Consider the following 12,227-nt stretch of genomic DNA (forward strand, 5'->3'; position numbering starts at 1 on the left):
TGAAAATAGGAATAATAGACATAAGACTAAGAATAAGAATGAAAATAGGAATAATGACATAAGACTAAGAACAAGAATGAAAATAGGAATAATGACACAAGACTAAGAATAAGAATGAAAATAGGAATAATGACATAAGACTAAGAATAAGAATGAAAATAGGAATAATGACATAAGAATAAGAATAAGAATGAAAATAGGAATAATGACATAAGACTAAGACTAAGAATGAAAATAGGAATAATAGACATAAGAATAAGAATAAGAATGAAAATAGGAATAATAGACATAAGAATAAGAATAAGAATGAAAATAGGAATAATGACATAAGACTAAGAATAAGAATGAAAATAGGAATAATAGACATAAGAATAAGAATAAGAATGAAAATAGGAATAATGACATAAGAATAAGAATAAGAATGAAAATAGGAATAATGACATAAGACTAAGAATAAGAATGGAAATAGGAATAATAGACATAAAACTAAGAATAAGAATGAAAATAGGAATAATAGACATAAGAATAAGACTAAGAATGAAAATAGGAATAATGACATAAGACTAAGAATAAGAATGAAAATAGGAATAATAGACATAAGACTAAGAATAAGAATGAAAATAGGAATAATAGACATAAGACTAAGAATAAGAATGAAAATAGGAATAATGACATAAGACTAAGAACAAGAATGAAAATAGGAATAATGACACAAGACTAAGAATAAGAATGAAAATAGGAATAATGACATAAGACTAAGAATAAGAATGAAAATAGGAATAATGACGTAAGAATAAGAATAAGAATGAAAATAGGAATAATGACATAAGACTAAGACTAAGAATGAAAATAGGAATAATGACATAAGAATAAGAATAAGAATGAAAATAGGAATAATGACATAAGACTAAGACTAAGAATGAAAATAGGAATAATAGACATAAGACTAAGAATAAGAATGAAAATAGGAATAATGACATAAGAATAAGAATAAGAATGAAAATAGGAATAATGACATAAGACTAAGAATAAGAATGGAAATAGGAATAATAGACATAAAACTAAGAATAAGAATGAAAATAGGAATAATAGACATAAGGCTAAGACTAAGAATGAAAATAGGAATAATAGACATAAGAATAAGAATAAGAATGAAAATAGGAATAATGACACAAGACTAAGACTAAGAAGGAAAATAGGAATAACAGACATCCAAGGACCGCTCGCCCCCCCCCCCCCCCCGGCTGTGAGAGGCTCCGAGACAGGGCTAGATTCGGCCAGCCGGTAAAGCGCCGAACTGCGAATGTTTTTTCAAATTTCTGTTCCATTGGAGACAAATTCGGCGATAACTGACCTTAGACTCTGTTAAAGGAAATATCTGTTAGTCTAACGTTGTGGGAGATTGAGCCGAAGGAAATATTTCAATTGAGGTAATGAGGTTTAAGTTAATTTTTCTAATTAGTGTTCAGGATATTTTTTTAAATGTGATACAAAAATCATTTGGTCGTTAGTGACGAACAGAGAATATCAAAACCACATATATATGTATATGTAATATGTATGTACGCACACACGCATCTATATCTATATCTATCTGTCAATCTCTCTATAATTATATATTTCTTATTTCTTAGGAATTTCATATAAAACAACTTTTACTGATATCTATCTGTCAATCTATCTATAATCATATATTTCTTAGGAATTTCACATAAAACAACTTTTACTGATTAAAGACAAATAGCAGACGGATTCAAACCTAAAACAAATGAACTTCGAATTAGGAACCAATTTACCCGACAACTGAACTACTGAATAAACTACAATTGCGATTATAGCCCTTAAACACAAATGGCATTACGTCGCCGAACGTTGCTCTCACTTTTGGAAATGTGTCCCGCTGAAGGAGGAAAAAATGTCATTTGCCGTCAACGTCATAACATTTTCATGACAAAACGGATTACCACGGATGTCATACCGACATGCCAGCCGTAGTGCCATCACAGCCAACATGCCGACAGAAACTAGGCAATGACAGCAGCTCTATCAATGAAGAACCAGCTGAGAAATTATATGCCAAAAATATTAATGACTTTTATAATGGTGATGATAAGGGAAATAATAGCAATAATGATAATGATAATGATAATAATAGCAATAATGATAATGATAATAATGATGATAATAGCAATAATGATAATAATAATGATAATAATAGCAATAATGATAATAATAATGATAATGACAGTGATAATGATAATAATGATAATAACAACAACAACAATGATGATACTAATGATAATGATGATAATAATAGACAACAAGAAGAAATCAAACAAGAAAAGGAGGAAGAAGAGGAAGAAGAGAAAAAAAAGGCGACGTCTTGTCCCGTCTTCTGTGGCGTAATTCATCTTCATTCACACCTCCAGGAGACATCACTGTCATTATGTCTGACATCATGACAGGGGAATGAAGCGTCACCTTTCCCTGGGACCTCGCTATAACGCATCTTCACTATTGAGCAACCTCGATATAAAGCAGGTTCATGGTAAGGCAACCCCATCATAGCCTCACCATAACGCAACCCCCGTTTAAAGCAACTTAATTATTCAGGAAACTCATCATAACGAACAGCTGATTATTAGGGAACGTCACCATAACGCAACCTCAGTTTAAAGCAACTTCACTGTAACACAAACTCAACATTAAGGAACCTCCTCATAAAACAACCTCCGTATTAAGGAACTCTGTTATAACGGAACCTCATCGACCTAAACCAGGCTAACGTTGTCTGCTTTCTCGCCCTCTATTTTTTTTTTCTTTTTCTTTTTTTTTTTAATTCGATTGAGAAGATGATAAATACCCAAGTATATTGAAATATCCTTCGGGAGAGTGCGAGCCAGAATGAAGAAGTAAGAGAGAGAGAAAGAGAGAAGAAAGAGAAGAGAAGAGAGAGAGAGAGAGAGAGAGAGAGAGAGAGAGAGAGACAGACAGAGAGCGAGAGAGAGACCGACAGAGCGAGAGAGAGAGAGAGAAAGAGAGAGAAAGAAAGAGAAAGAAAGAAAGAAAGAGAGAGAAAGAGAGAGACAGACAGACAGACAGACAGAGAGCGAGAGAGAGAGAAAGAGAAAGTGAGTGAGTGAGAGAGAGAGAGATAGATAGAGAGAGAGAGAGTGAGAGAGATTAGAGAGAGAGAGAGAGAGAGAAACTTACTGCACTGCAAAACAGGTCCCACTCGATGAGTTTTAATTCCCGGATGTAGGAGGAAGGTGCGAGCGGCAGGAAAGAGGGAGCAGGAAAACGGAGGAAAGCGAATGGGGGAGACAGAAAAAAGAAACAAAAGGTAGAGGAAGAGGACAAAGGGAATGGGGGAATGTGTAAGAGGTGGGAAAGAAGGAAAGGAAGAGAGGAGAAAGAACGAAAAGAGGAACGAGGAGAGGCGAGGGGCGGGAGAAAGAGCGGAAGAGAAGAGAAGGGGAGGATACGAAGAGAGAAACAAAGAAAAAGAGAAAAGAAAATAATATTGGAGAGAAGAAAATGAGAACGGTAGCGAAAAAGAAAAGGACCAAAGATAGAAAACGAGAGAGAGAGAAAGAGAGAAGAAAGAGAGAAGAGAGAGAGAGAGAGAGAGAGAGAGAGAGAGAGAGAGAGAGAGAGAGAGAGAGAGAGAGAGAGAGAGAGAGAGAGAGAGAGAGACAGAGAGACAGAGACAGAGAGAGAGAGAGAGAGAAATTTAATGAAAGCACGAAAGAGAGAAAGAAAGGAGGAGAGAGAGAACGAAAGGAAGCACGAAAGAGAGAAAGAGAGGAGTGAGAAAGCGAGAGAGAGAGAAAAAGAGAAGCGAAAGGCAGAGACGAGGGCGAAGGCACACGAGTCCAAGGGGGAGTCCGGAGAGAGAGTCTCGCGAGCGCCCCCATAGTCCCCCTTCCTCCTGAAGAGCGCCAGGACTCCCCCCACGGCACACCCTGGTCGGCAAGAGGCTCATTCCGAACGCTTCACGCCAGCGCCCTCTGTGGAGTGGCTCTTGGAGGGGGAGGGGGGGTCGAGGGGAGGGTTGGGGGTCGAGGGGGAAAGGGGGGGTCGAGGGGGGTCGAGGGGAGGTTGAGGGGTCGAGGGGAGGTCGAGGGGGTCGAGGAAGGGGGTCGAGGAGGGAGAGAGGGTCGAGGGGAGGTTGGGCGAAGGGTCGAGAGGAGAGTTGAGGGGGTCGAAGGGGGGGTCGAGGGAGGGGGGATTGAGGGGTCGAGGGGGAGGTTGAGGGGGTCGAGGGGAGGTCGAGGGGAGGAGAAGGGGTCTGAGGAGGAGGGTCGAGGAGGAGGGTCGAGGGGAAGGGGGTCGAGGGGGAGGTTGGGGGTCGAGGGGAGGGAGGGGGTCGAGGGGAGGTTGAGAGGGGTCGAGGAGGAGGGGTCGAGGGAGGTTGAGGGGTCGAGGGAGGGAGGGGGTCGAGGGGGAGGTGGAGGGGGTCGAAAGGGGGGGAGGTTGAGGGGGTCGAGGGGGAGGTTGGGGGGTCGAGGGAGGTTGGGGGGGTCGAGGGGGGAGGAAGGGGGGGTCGAGGGGAGGTTGGGGGTCGAGGGGAGGTTGAGGGGGTCGAGGGGGAGGTTGAGGGGGTCGAGGGGAGGTTGAGGGGGTCGAGGGGAGGGTTGGGGGTCGAGGGGAGGTCGAGGGAGGGAGGGGTCGAGGAGGAGGTTGGGGGTCGAGGGGGAGGTTGAGGGGTCGAGGAGGTTGAGGAGGTCGAGGGGGAGGTTGAGAGGTCGAGGGGAGGATTGAGGGGGTCGAGGGGGGAGGTTGAGGGGGTCGAGGGGAGGTTGAGGGGGTCGAGGGGGAGGTTGGGGGTCGAGGGGAGGTTGAGGGGGTCGAGGAGGGTGAGGGGGTCGAGGGAGGGAGGGGGTCGAAGGGAGGGGGTCGAGGGGGGTTGGGGGTCGAGGGGGGAGGAGTTGAGGGGTCGAGGAGCAGGAAGGGGAGGGGGTCGAGGAGGAAATTAGGGAGTTGAGGGGAAGGAGGGGATGATAAGGGAGGCGGGTTGAGGGTGAAGAGAGGGATGGGGTTGAGGAGGAGGAGAGGGAGGGAAGGAGGGGAAGAAGGGAGGGGAGGGAAGGGAGGTGGCGAAGGGAAGTGAGGTGAGAAATAGGCAGGAAGGAAAAGAGTGGGGGAGGGAAGGAAGAAAGAGAGAGAAAGAGGAGAAGAAAGAAAGGGACGAAGGGGGAGGGGGTGGCGAGAGAGAAGAGGAGAGCGAAGTAAAAGGGAGGAGTTGGAATAGGGAAGAAGTGAAGAAAGAAATAGCAGTAAGAGGAGGATGAGGAAGAGAAGGAATAGGAAGGGGAAAGAAAAGGAGGATGAACGAGAGCAGGAGCAAGGAGAGAGAGATGGGGTATGGGAAGTATAAGGAGGAAGAGAAAAGTAAGGAAGGAGGGGAATAGGAGGGAGGGAGAGAAGGGAGGAAAAGAAGGACGAGGATTAAGAGTAAACGGACAGATCTGAGGAATGAAGTAGAAAGAAAGGAGAAAGACATGAATTAAGTCTGAGAGAGAGAAATGCAAAAATGGAGAATCAATAGAAAATAAGATTGAAATGAAAGGAGGACCAAGTGGACCAAATGAATAAATAAATAAACAAAATCAGTCATATTAAGGGGGGGGGGGCAGAAAATCGTCGCAAAAGAGTGACTCAGGGTGACAGGATAGAATGACAACGTAGGAACGGAAGGAAAACGAAAAGCGACGAACAAGGGAAAAGGTGAAGAACGAGGAAAAGACGAGAAGAGAAGAAATAGTAAAAGAGAGAGATAATGGACAAGGCTGATGACGGAAGCGAAAGGTAGAGCTAAAAATGGGGATGGACGTGATGATAGAGAAGAAGGGGGATAGAAGATGATGAATACAAATGCGTGAATGAGTTGAAGTGGAGTTACGGAAGGAAAAGAATCGTAGAGGAAAGAGAAATACAAATAAATTATTAAATTCCTAAGTAGATAGAAAGAGAGAAAGAGAGAGAGAGAGAAAGAGAAAGAGAAAGAGAGAGAGAGAGAAAGAGAGACAGACAGAGAGAAATAGAGAATGATAGAAAGAAAAGACAAATTCCCAAGCACACTAATAGACACAAGCACCAAGACAGGTCGAAGGACGAGGCGAAGCGTGGAGGACGAGAAGCGAGGAGACCGAGGACGAATCACCACCGAGGACGAGGTCGTCTGGAGTGCGTCAGGTGTCCGAGGGCGAGGGGGACGCTTGAGGGCCGATGTGATGGAGGGCGAGGGAGATTTGGGTGTCAGGGGGACGAGGGGGAGAGAGAGGGAGGAGGGGAGGAGGGCGAGGGGGGAGGGAGGGAGGAGGGGAGGAGGGCGAGGGGGGAAGGAGGGAGGAGGGGAGGAGGGCGAGGGGGGGGGGAGGACGAGGAGGAGAGCGACGAGTGGGAGAGGGACGGGATAAGGAAGAGAGATGCAGGAAGAGGGAGGGGGCGAGACGGAGAGACAAGGTGGGAATGAGGGAGAGAGAGAGAGAGAGAGAGAGAGAGAGAGAGAGAGAGAGAGAGAGAGAGAGAGCGAGAGGGAGAGAGAGTGAGAGAGAGAGAGAGAGAGAGAGAAAGAGAGAGAGAGAGAGAGAGAGAGAGAGAGAGAGAGAGAGAGAGAGAGAGAGAGAGAGAGAGAGAGAGAGAGAGAGAGAGAGAGAGAGAGAGAAGGAGGGAGAGAAAGCGAGGAGGCAAAAGGGGGCAGAGAAAGGTAGGAGAGAGAGAGGAAAGAGAGAGCGAGCAGGGAAGGACGGAAAGGTACTGGCCCTGAGGTGGAGGCCGAGAGGGAGGGAGGGAGGGAGGGAGGGGGATACGGGGGAAGGTGGGGTAAGGGGAAGAAGAGGAGGGAGAGAGGGGGGGAGGGGGAGAGGGGGGGAGGGGGAGAGGGGGGAGAGACGCTGCACCCCGTCAATGGGAAGCTGACGACGCCGCCACAGCCTTACTCCAAAAAAGGAAACTCGCTCTGCAAAATCTCGGAGGACGCGCCGTCTGGCTCCCGGTCAGGTGTTGCAGGCTCGTGTCTTCGCAGTAAAGGAGTTGCACAAAGGGACGAACGAAAGGGGGAGATGGAAGAAGGAGCGACGAAGGAGAGAAAATGGGAAGGCGCGAGCGGGCAAGGCGGGGTGGCGGCGCGCGGCATCCTCGCCCAGACCGTACTATACCATTGATCCACGGGCGGCGATGACTCGTGCCAAAATTTACTCTTCCTTTTCTCACCGTCCCGTCTCTCCTCACCCCCACCTTGTCCCTCCTTTCCCCTCTCCCTCCCTTCCTCCCTCCCCCCTCCCTCCCGCAGTACATGTTGTGTGTTTCATCCCCCCCCTAACCTCCCCCACCCCGCCCTTTTCATTTATTGCGATTTATGTTCTTGGGTCTTTTTTCTTCTCCCTCTCTTCATCGTTCCCCTTCTTAGAGTACATTTATGTGTGTGTGTATTTCCCCCTCCCTCCCTCCCTCCCCTCCTGTGCTGCAGTACATGATTCACGTTCGTCCCTTCGCTCCCTCCCTCTCCCCCTCCCCTGTAGTGGTCGTTGAGCTCCCGACGCCCTGCATGTACTACATGTGTTTTGCTCTTCACGGCCGCGTATTACAAGGTGCTCGCCGTCGCCGCCTGCACACAGCGCCGTCGCCGCCGTTCCCGCGGCCTTGATTGCAGAACAGATGCGGTTCGTTGCTGAAAAACCGCCTCGCGTCTGGCGTCTCCAGGTTAAATCAACGACCCTTACTCCTCTGCAAATAGATCTTACTTTTTCCGCTCCAGAGTGGATCTGCTCGACGGGGCATAATTCCCCAACATTCCCACGTCCTCTTCTGTGCTTTGCTCTGCCGCGCGCACGGCGGGCCTGCGTGCACACGGCCGTGCTTCGTGTCTGACCTTCACACTTACCAGAATACTATCATTACGTCTGACTTTTCTCGTAGCAGCTGAACATTTGTATGCACAGAGAAGCAGCTTTCGCTTTGATGTTTCTTGCTTCTCTTACTGTCTTTGCTGTTAAAGTTTTTTTTACTGTTGCTACTGAAGTTACTTGCTGTTACCTGTTCTACTTCTACTACAGATGAAATAACAACTACTCTACTACTAATGATGTTACCAATAAAGTCGTTGCTACTGCTTCTACAGCTTGTGATGATATTGCTGTCATTGCTATTTCATGACGACTCTGCTGGCGGCTTTGCTACAGTGATTGCTGCTGCAGCAACTGTTACTACTGCTTCTGTTATCACTTGATAGTGCCACAACAAATACTTTTAATACAACAAATACTATCACAACAATAACTTGATATGACGTCATCATTACTACCATTGACCAAGTGGGAACAAAAGAAACAATAAAAAGAATATTACTTCATTCTTGCAACTCTGTACTATCGCAACAACACCCCGATTTGACGTTCAGTTGGTGTCATTCACCAAGTAGAAAGACGAAGAAGGGCGGACCGCATTACGCAATCCCCCCCCCCTCCCCCCGCAGCCCGACCCCGAAGGCCGTCCCGCGAAGAAGAGGTTCGCCGACGGCCGAGGAGGTCTCTCGGGCGGCGAGAGCAGATCGCAGGAAAGAGCACGTCTGGCAACTCGCTCCGAGGAGTGTTGCGTCTACTCTTTGGATAATGTGAAGACCGCGAGTGCTGCCACTCCTACTACTGCTGCCGCTAGCACAGCTGTTATTGCTACTACGGCGGCTAGCAGTGCCTCTCTTACTGCCGCTGCTTGCGCTGTTACTCCTGCTGCTGTTACGAGTGCTGATACTACATGTATTGTTGCTGCCAGTCTTGCTGTTATCATCACGACTTGCGGATTCTGTTACTGCTGTTGCTGCTGTTGCCACTGGTATTACTAATGTTGATGCTAGTGCTACTACCACACGGCTGCTGTTCCTACTATTGATGCTAATTCTACTTCTACTATTACTACTGCTTCTGCTCTCAGTACTTCCATTTCTTCTATCATTGACGCTGCCATGACTTTAATATTATTACTACTGGTATACTTTGTATTGCTGTTATTGTCATTATCATTAACTTCATCCTCATCACCATCACCATCATCATTACTATAATTATCATGCTCATTTCTTTTCTAATCGTAGCTCACACAAGTACTCCTTAGAATAGATACCTGCAGGACACATGCACGTAAAGTTAGCTCTAGATTCCCGAAGCAAAAAACAAACAAACAAACAAACAAACAAAAAACAGAAACAAAAAAAGAAATAAAACTAAACTAGTTTGGTTCTCCTCGCCGGCTGCTCTCCGCTCACCTGTGGTCAGGGCGGCTTGGTCGAGGAAGCGGCGTCCGTCGGGAGGGAAGGGATATAGCCTGTGGCCTGCAAATGACACCTGGAATTGCTTGCATTCAATTGATTGTATCACACACACACACACACACACACACACACACACACACACACATATATATATATATATATATATATATATATATATATATATATATATATATATATATATATATATATATATATATTTATATCCATCGTAAAAGAGTTATGTACGTTAATGGAAACGCGTTAATACACATTTTGGGCATCGCCAATTGCGAATAAAGTCTTCGGTTACGGCCATCCCCGTTTCAGTAAGTCGTCTTGTTTTCCAACCTTCAAAGAGGACTTGACTGAGTTGACTAATGCTCAACGACCTGAAAGCTGTAGCATAAAGCACTGTGACCGGTTTATGCAAGATGTATTTCATCTATGGTTTATGTAAATCAAGAACAGGGCAGTGTGGTATTGTGACCGCAAGAACCAGGCTGGGGTATAGCTTGTATTGGCAAGTCAATAGTCTGTAATGTTGAAGAAACTGTGTAAATTATACAATGAAGAATATAAGCGAACATTTGTACTTTATATCTCAGAGTGTCATGTATTACAGCCTTTCAGACCACCTAGCATGAGTTATGGGGAACTATGTAACTATTTCATATCATCTGGTGTTTTGGAAGATATGTTGTATCCTAAATTTGGAATGTAGTAACACATAACCACATATCAAATGTTACATTGCCTTTCCACGCCCAAACCGTACTGTGTGTGCTTGTGTGTGTGTGTGTGTGTGTGTGTGTGTGTGTGTGTGTGTGTGTGTGTGTGTGTGTGTGTGTGTGTGTGTGTGTGTGTGTGTGTGTGTGTGTGTGTGTGTGTGTGTGTGTGTATTTGTGTGAGTTTGTGTGTGCGTGTGTGTTGATACATATATATACATATATACATACATACATACATACATACATACATATATATATATATATATATATATATATATATATATATATATATATATATATATATATATATATATATGGTAGATGAGTAGATAAATTGTTATGTGGTTCTTTTCTTTATACAGTACAGATCGTAATTATATCATAGCCTAATTTTCCAATGTATTACTATTATATAATGCTTTGACCATGCATCAGATGTACCACAGCTTGCCCACGCCTGCGCAGTTGACCAGAGCGGTAAACGAAGGACTAAGCTAAAAAATATTTTGTTTTCGCTTTTACTGTGGAATCATGACCCACAACACCTTTGGATAACAAGCAATGAATTCTAGTCAACGTCCGCGGTATTCTCTTCAAGACCGAGATCTGTTTCCGCTCTTCAGGATCGGAAGTGAAGCTTCCTCCCCGACACCTGTGAAGTGAGGCAAGCACACACACACACACATACACACACGAACTCACACACACAAACACACATACACACACGAACTCACACACACAAACACACGCACACACACACACACACACACACACACACACGCGCGCGCGCCCGTTTGTGTGTATGTGTGTGTGTGTGTGTGTGTGTGTGTGTGTGTGTATGCGTGTATGTAATAATGCATCATAAAAAAAAAAAAATTCAGCGGCAGTAACTCGCATTCCAGCCTTTCGTGGTCGGCAGAGAGGGAATATAAATTAAGCTAGATTACCTTTGTTTTAATTTCATTCATATGATTCCTATTCATACGGTTTCGTACTCATGACGAAAATCTTGTTAAAAGCTAAATCAGCAATATTCATCTTGCATAATTTGATTCGATTAAACAGTAATAATTAGATTGAGATGTTATAGCACAGTCATAATTACCAGGTATAATTCAGTTAGATTCGTTTAAAGTATAAATACAAATATAAAAACGATGTATATATAAATGTCTGTATATCTATATAGACACACACACATACATTTATATATATGTATATATATTGTAAGGTTCACATCCAGCTTAAGGCCAGATGTCATCTGTGAAGGAGGAGCCCGAAACACTCCTGTGAGGCAGGAGAGGCTTAGAGACCAAGCAGGAAGGAACAAAGGGGTCCCGTTCACTCCTCGAGAAGAAAACAAACAACCGAAGACTGGAAGCTAAAAGAAAGCAATGGATAAACTTCCAGATTATGCGGAAATAGATTGACTATTGCTTCCACATATGCTATTAATCGGGCAGTGCTTTTAAAACAATAAGAGTCCTTTCCATACATATACCATAAAATAGACAGAGAAAGGGGATAGCGAAGTACAAACAGAAGCAGTCACAGGCGAAGAGGCAATAGTAGTAGAAGCAGAGGGAGTAGCAGTAGAAGTAGAAGCAGAGGGAGTAGCAGTAGAAGTAGAAGCAGAGGGAGTAGCAGTAGAAGTAGAAGCAGAGGGAGTAGCAGTAGAAGTAGAAGCAGAGGGAGTAGCAGTAGAAGTAGAAGCAGAGGGAGTAGCACGAAAATAACTAAGTAAAACACGAGTAAGGCAAGTAAAAGCAGCAAGAACGAGTAAAAGCAGGAATAAAACAGGTCTAAAATACGAATGCGGGTAAGTAATAGTTAAAAGCAAGACTAAAACTTAACTGAAATCATAAAAGGAATTGGATAAAAGCAGAAATAAAACGAAAACAGGTAAGTATTAGTTAAAAATAATACTAAAACGTAACTGAAATCGTAAAAGAAAAGATTCAGTAAGAAATGAAAGACTAAAAACAGAAGTAAAAGCAATAAAACAGTAAAAGCAGAAGTAAAAGCAATAAAACAGTAAAAGCAGAAGTGAAAGACGTAAAACACAGATAAAGGACACGTAAAAGAAGTAAAATACAATAAAATAATGGGCATTGGATTAAAACAACATAAAACTCACTGAAACCTTCATCAAAAGAGATAAATAAAATCAAATGAACTTAGCAGTGAATGGAATACTTCCTAGAAGAGGCTCAGCAATGAAAAACATG

Source organism: Penaeus vannamei, chromosome 15 (genome assembly GCF_042767895.1).
Source record: "Penaeus vannamei isolate JL-2024 chromosome 15, ASM4276789v1, whole genome shotgun sequence".
NCBI lineage: Eukaryota > Metazoa > Arthropoda > Malacostraca > Decapoda > Penaeidae > Penaeus > Penaeus vannamei.